Here is a 7,500-nt window from a genome sequence, read left to right on the forward strand (position 1 = left end):
TTTGTATTTGTTTATTCTTGTTTTATGTGATTTATTTATTTGATTTTTTTATTATAGCTTTGATTTTTTTTCTCATTTTCTGTTTTATTTTTATTTAATATATTCATTTGTTTATTTGTTACTTTTTTGTTATATTTTTCGGGTTCTTTAGGTTTTGAGCGAGCTTTTTTATTGAACATTTTTTTGTCTCTCCCTCTATTGATATGTAAAAAATAACAAATAACAAATAAAACGTAAAATAAAAGCTACAGTATACCTAACCTAACCTAACCTAACCTATTCTAACCTAACCTAACCTAACCTAACCTATTTTAACTTAACCTAACCTAACCTACTCTAACCCAACCTATCCTAACCTAACCTAACCTAACAATAACCCAACCTAACCAAACCTAACCTAACCTAACCTAATATAAAGCTAACCCAGTCATAACAGATTTCTTCTCTTTCTTCTACCTCTGTTTATCAATAAGGAAAAAAGATAGCAGAGTTTAGAGCTTTTGTACAGGATCGAAAGTGTGGCTATAAAGATTGAAATTCCCTTTATAGGCAAGAAGAGAAGGATTGGATCGCACACTGGTCACTGGGAATTCGTATGTGTGTTGGAGGAGAGTTGTGCTGGGGTTGGCAATACTGGAAGCTGTTTATGTTGTGGGATTAAGTCAACAGCTGGCCTGGGCGAATATATTATGATGTCTTTGTGCTTGGTTTAAGTCATGCAGCCTGAAATACACACACACACACACACACACACACACACACACACACACACACACACACACACACACACACACACACACACACACACACACACACACACACACACGCACACACAGATTAGAACTAGTGTACATAAAGACGAAATATAAAAAATAGAAAATAGATAGAGGATAGATAAAAAGAAAAAAAAATACGATTGGTAATAAAATAGAATGTGCTAATAAAACAGAATGTGTTGAGAAAGGCAGACAGACAGAGAGAGAGAGAGAGAGAGAGAGAGAGAGAGAGAGAGAGAGAGAGAGAGAGAGAGAGAGAGAGAGAGAGAGAGAGAGACGAACTATTGACCACAACTTATAAATGCAAAAAAAAAAACAAGAAAAAAAAACAAGTAGTAAAAAAAAAATCAATATATTAAACTAACTATACCATACACTTGTAACCTAAGCACATTTACAGTTCAACCAGACAATACATACCTATTTATCCCCCACCCACCCCCACATACCTACCCCCTTCACCCCCATACCTAGCCCTCTCCTTCCGGCCCACATCTACTCCCTCCTTCCCCCCAACACACACAGAAGGGAAGGAGAAGGTGAAAGAAGGTGAAAGCGAGAAAGAAAATTATTTACCATAGGGTCTCGGATTTCTGTGATGTGTAAGTAAACAGAAGGCGTGATATCTGAGAAACGTGCGTGTAATTTGAGCGTTATATAGGGAGGCCTTGATGAGGTGACGTAATGATGAGGGAAGAAGAGAAGTAATTAATAAAGGAGGTGGGATAACTGTAATGAGGGGACAAAAGGATGAGGGGAGAAGAAGATAAGAAATAAAGGATGAGGAAGAAAAACTGAAGGAGAAATAACAAATAAGTGATGTAGTTTTTATGATCTATATCTTGAGGTGATGCAATGGAGACACTGAAGGATGAGAGTGAGAATGAGAGAGAAGAAAAATAAGGAGAAATGATAAATGAAGGATGAAGGACTGGTATTGAAGGAGAAGTAATGGTAAAGAGAGTTGTGTGCTTTTTTATTATGTATTTTATCAGGTGATGTAATGGAGAGACTGAAGGGTGATGGTGAGGATGAAAGAGAAGGAGAAGGAAGAAAAATGATAAGTGAAGGTTGAGAAGAAAAAAAAAAGAGATAAATTATTAATGATCTCTGTGGTACGTGATTGTTTGATATGATTTAATGAAGAGAAAAGGAGAAGGATGAGGATAAGGATAAGGAGAGGAATTCCAGTGATAAACGATGGATAAAGATGAAGATGAGCGAGAGGAGTTGAAGGAGAGCTGATAAATAATAATGAGAACGAGGACACGGAAGAGGAAAGAGAAAGTATAAGGAAAGGATAAAGACAAGGAGGATGAGAAAAGGGAACTGGAAGGAGAAAATCACGAAGGATGAGAATGATGAGGAAGAGAAAATGGAGGAGAAATAAATGAATAAAGTGAGTAAGTGTGTACAATGATATGAGTGTAATATGAAGAAGGGAAAGAGGAAGGAAGGAAGAGAATGAAGATAATGGAGAAAAAGTGAAAGAAGAAATTAGTGTTACTGAGGAATGTTATGTGAAGATGTGTAAGGAAAGAATGAAGGAAAGACTAGGAGGAGGAGGAGGAGGAGGAGGAGGAGGAGGAGGAGGAGGAAGAGACACAGGTGGTGAGAGGAGAACTGGAGGAAGAGAAACAGCATGCCTGAAGTGATTGTGAGGAGATGGGACGGGTTTATTCTCTCTCTCTCTCTCTCTCTCTCTCTCTCTCTCTCTCTCTCTCTCTCTCTCTCTCTCTCTCTCTCTCTCTCTCTCTCTCTCTCTCTCTGAAAATTTTATGAGCGTTAATAGCGAGTTTCCTTTTCAGAATGTGTTACAATATTGCGCCATTCCCTGTCTAAATATTTCACCAATTAATTCCTTTTTTAATGGTCTCCCCTTGTGTTTGCGGCTCGCACGTTTTCTGCAGGTTGTTCGTTTTCTTTTAGTCTTTGTTGTTTTGTTGTTGTTTCTTTTATTGTTTGTAAGTTATGATTATTTTGTTATCTTTTTCTTTTTCTTATTGTCTTTTTTCTTTCCTTACCTTCTTTTCCTTTTTTCCTTTCTTCTTTTTTTCTTTTAGTCATTCTTTTTATCTTTCTTTTTTTCTTTTTTATTTATATTTTATCTTGACTGATGAAACATTTTAGCTATTTTCCTTTATTCTTTTCTATCCTTCTTTATCGTTTTTTCCTTATTTCTCGTTATTTCTTTATCATCACGTTATTCATCATATTGCCTCATTTCCCTCGTTTGTCACCCCACATTATTATTCCCTTTCGTTATATTTGCATTCTTCCATATCTTACGATTTACCTTCCTTTCATTATTACATTCACTATCTTTTCATCCTTCTTCATTCTTTATTTTCGTTTACCCATCTTTATTCTGATTTCCTGCGTGTAATCCTTTCACTAACCTGTATTTTCTTGCCATTCCAGGTAAGAGAGTGACCAGGTGACTTGTACGCTGAGGTAAGGTGTGTGTGTGTGTGTGTGTGTGTGTGTGTGTGTGTGTGTGTGTGTGTGTGTGTGTGTGTGTGCATTTATTCCTTATGTATTAAATTTGAGTTATGACTTATTTTGTTTTTTTCTGAGGATTTATTGTAATTATAGTTTGTTTTTATCATGTTTATCTATGTCTCTCTTTCTGTCTGTCTTTCTGTCTATTCATCTATCTGTCTATCTGTCTATCTATCTATCTATCTATCTATCTATCTATCTATCTATCTATCTGTCTGTCTATTTTTTTTTCTTATGTATTTTTATGTGTATGTTTAAGAGTATCTCTATCTGTATCTTTTTTTCTTGTTTTCCATTATAATTAATGTAAGTATTTATGTATGCATGGAAATATATATGTAAGTAAAGAAATAAACACACACACACACACACACACACACACACACACACACACACACACACACACACACACACACACACACACACACACACACACACACACACACACACACACACACACACACACACACACACACACTTATATCTCTCTCCTCCCCCTTGTGTGTGTGTGTGTGTGTGTGTGTGTGTGTGTGTGTGTGTGTGTGTGTGTGTGCCGATGTTAATGACAGGATAAAAAATAATAATAGAAAAAATAAACGAGTAGAAATCCTGACGATAATGAAAAATAGGGAGCATTTTCACTTCTTTTGCCTTACAACAGAGAGGCGTTTTTTGCTTGTGTTTTGTTTTATTGTTTCTCTCTCTGCGCTGTTTGACATTTCCATTGTTTTTCTCTCCAAGGGTCAACATATATATCATACTTGTTTTTTTCTTTCTTTTTTTTTTTTTTTCTTTGACGTCTTTATCATGGTTGTCTAGTATGTCTGTGTATCTGTTGCTTTATTTTTTCTTTCTTTTCTTTTCACCTTTTTGTATTTCTATTTTTTCAGTTCGTTTCGCTTTCTTTCAGTGTGGCTTTGTCTCCGTTTTCTTTTCTCTTTCTTTGTCCTTGTGTTTCTCTGTCATTATGTCTTTTTTTCTTTTTTTTCTTAATTTCTGTTGTATATCTCTTCCTTTCTCCTTTTTCTGGCTCTGGGATTATTTGCTTTCGTCTCTCTCTCTCTCTCTCTCTCTCTCTCTCTCTCTCTCTCTCTCTCTCTCTCTCTCTCTCTCTCTCTCTCTCTCTCTCTCTCTCTCTCTCTCTCTCTGTTGCTTTTATCTTTGTTTCATTCCTTGTCTTTCTGTTTCTTTCTCTTTCTGTGACACTGTTTCTTTATTTTGTCTAAGTGGATTATTCTTGGTTTTAAATGTATTCATATTTTTAGGGCTCTTCCAATCCCCTCTTGCTTTTACCGTTGTTTCTTTCCCTGTCTCCCCACTTCTTTACCCTTCCGTGTCACTGTTTCTTTGTCTGTCTGTCTGTCTGTCTATGTAGATATTCTCGGATTCAAAAGGCATACATATTTATTTAAGTGTCCTTCCAATCCTCTCTTCACATTTCAAATCACAACCTGGGGACGAAACAACAGCAAGATAACCTCAGTAAACATAACAATCACAAATATACAATCCACCCCTAACATTTTCCTACCTTTTCGTGACTCGGATCTCAAAAAGGTATTTAATTAAAGCTCGGAACAGAGGTGCGAATAACAATGAACATCAGAGAGTACGGCGTGGAGGGATGGCATTGAAAGAGGGGGATAGAAAGAGGGACTTTATCAGGGAGTATTGATGACCGGGGAGTATTTATCATTGCCAATTGTTCAGGCTATCAAAGGGTTACTGCCAGAGTCGCGCGGTGAATCGTATACGTAAAATATTCTGTGTTATGTATTATTGTTGTTGTTGGTTGCAGGAATATATAGTGAATAATTAATGTGTTGTTGTTGTTTTTTTTTCTGCTTTGATTCTCTTCTTGTTTTCTGGTCTTTTGCTTTTTTTTTTGTTTTGTTATTGTTGTTACTGTTCGAGAAATAGAGAATTGTTTCTTTTAGCTATTTTTCTTCACTTCCTCCTTTGTTTATTTTCTTTCTCTTTTATATCATTGCTGTGTTATTGTTCGAGAAAAGACGAATAGTTTGTGTTTCGCTTTATCTGTTTTCTTGCTTTGTTTGTTTTGTTTGTTTTCTTCATTTGTAGCTTTGTTGTGTTATCGTTCGAGAAATAGCCAGAAATTTATCTTTTTATCTGTTTTCATTCTTTTGCTGTGGAATCTGAAGTTCACAGTGTTTTTCCTGTATTTTCTGCTTTTGTATTCCTCATCCCTCCAGCTCTCCCGTCTTCCTTTTTTTTGGTGGATATTCAACCTTATTACTCACAAAACCCCATAGAACGCTTACCAGTAGCAACAAAAACCTGGGAAATGAAAACCTGCACTTAATTGCCATTGTCGAAAAAAAAAAAAAAGAAAGGTGAAAGTAGATAATGAAGACAAGACAAGACGAAGTGAAGTGAAATAGTGTTTACTTCAACTAGACACACACACAAAAAAAAAAAGAGAAAAAAAAGAGAAAAAAAAATGAAAGTAGATAATGGAGACAGGACAAGACTAACATAACTGAAATCCTTTATAATCCAGCTAGGCACACACACACACACACACACACACACACACACACACACAAACACACACACACACACGGTCAGGTTGGTTCTGGGTCTATCTTTGATCACCCTGACTTGAGGAGCGTGTGTCTATGGAAGAGGGAACCTGTGCGTGCCTGGGGCGGTGCGAGGAGGAGGAGGAGGAGGAGGAGGAGGAGGGCCGGTGGGCGGAAGAGCGTGACGGGCGTATCAGGGTGTGTTGGGTGTAGTGACGTGGGTGTAGTGTGTACAAGGATTATAGGGCAGTGACTGGCTCTCTCCACCACTTTGAAGAGTTTTCGTAGTTTTGGAAAGACCCTTCAGTAATTGGTTCATGTGTGTGTGTGTGTGTGTGTGTGTGTGTGTGTGTGTGTGTGTGTGTGTAATACCCGCAGAGTGAACTGACTAAGAGTTCTCAGGAATACAAAGTTCTGTTCTTGTTCTGGATAACTTAGAGTAACTTAGTTCTCGTATTTCCCATTAGTTTCAGATCTCTCTCTCTCTCTCTCTCTCTCTCTCTCTCTCTCTCTCTCTCTCTCTCTCTCTCTCTCTCTCTGTGTGTGTGTGTGTGTGTGTGTGTGTGTGTGTGTGTGTGTGTGTGTGTGTGTGTTGCTTAATGATGTTTTTTGCTAATTGGAACGCTGTTAGCACTACGAAACTACATCAGCTAGTTAAAAGGGACCTTCTCGTCTACTTCTTTGCGATCGTTAATGGCAAATGTGTGTGTGTGTGTGTGTGTGTGTGTGTGTGTGTGTGTGTGTGTGTGTGTGTGTGTGTGTGTGTTTGCGCGTGCGTGTGTGCGTGCGCGGCAGCCGGCCAGAGTTGTGGAGAGGTGCGCCATAAATATATTTACAAGTGGTTACCATGGTTACTCTCTCTCTCTCTCTCTCTCTCTCTCTCTCTCTCTCTCTCTCTCTCTCTCTCTCTCTCTCTCTCTCTCTCTCTCTCGGCGTGGCACTTTTCTCGCTTTTCCATCACTTTCGTCACGTTTTCTTTCCCTCCCTTCATTCTGTGTCATAGATTTTTCCTCCTCACTCGTTTTTCCATTATTGCCTTCTGTTCTGTTTCTTCACCTTCATCCTGTGTCATTACTTTTACCAGAGAGAGAGAGAGAGAGAGAGAGAGAGAGAGAGAGAGAGAGAGAGAGGAGTATAAGACCTACCCCTTTACTTCTATCTATTTATTTAGTTTTCCCCCATTCACAATAAAACACAAGTAACAAGATAATAGTCACTAAAATGCACGGAATATCCCTTGATTTAATGCATTCGTACTTCGGAATATGGAAATTCAAAGTAATCTGGATCAAAAGTACTCCATGCACTTATGTACTTTTTTGCTTCATTTTGCTGGAAATCGAGGGTTTAGATATGCTAATAAGTGTGTTGCTGTGACCGCCCTGACTGGAGGGAGAAAGGAGTCAGGGTGTTGTGAGTTTTGTCTGCTATCGTGGGCATTTATTATTTTTATTATTTTAACATCTATTTTTTTCCATCTGGGATCGTCGGAACTAAGAACCTTATTCTGAAACACTTCCTCCCGCATCTCCTCCACTTTCAAAAGGCTCTACTTGAAGTTACACAGATTTTTAAGGGTGTTTTTACGGCTCTAGTGACGGGTTAACAAGATTTCTGCATCATTAAGAGGAGAAACACTCTTGAGAACCAGGCTAATCGTTTCTGTGGCCTTTGAAAAT

This window comes from Scylla paramamosain, chromosome 26 (genome assembly GCF_035594125.1).
Source record: "Scylla paramamosain isolate STU-SP2022 chromosome 26, ASM3559412v1, whole genome shotgun sequence".
In the NCBI taxonomy this organism is placed as follows: domain Eukaryota; kingdom Metazoa; phylum Arthropoda; class Malacostraca; order Decapoda; family Portunidae; genus Scylla; species Scylla paramamosain.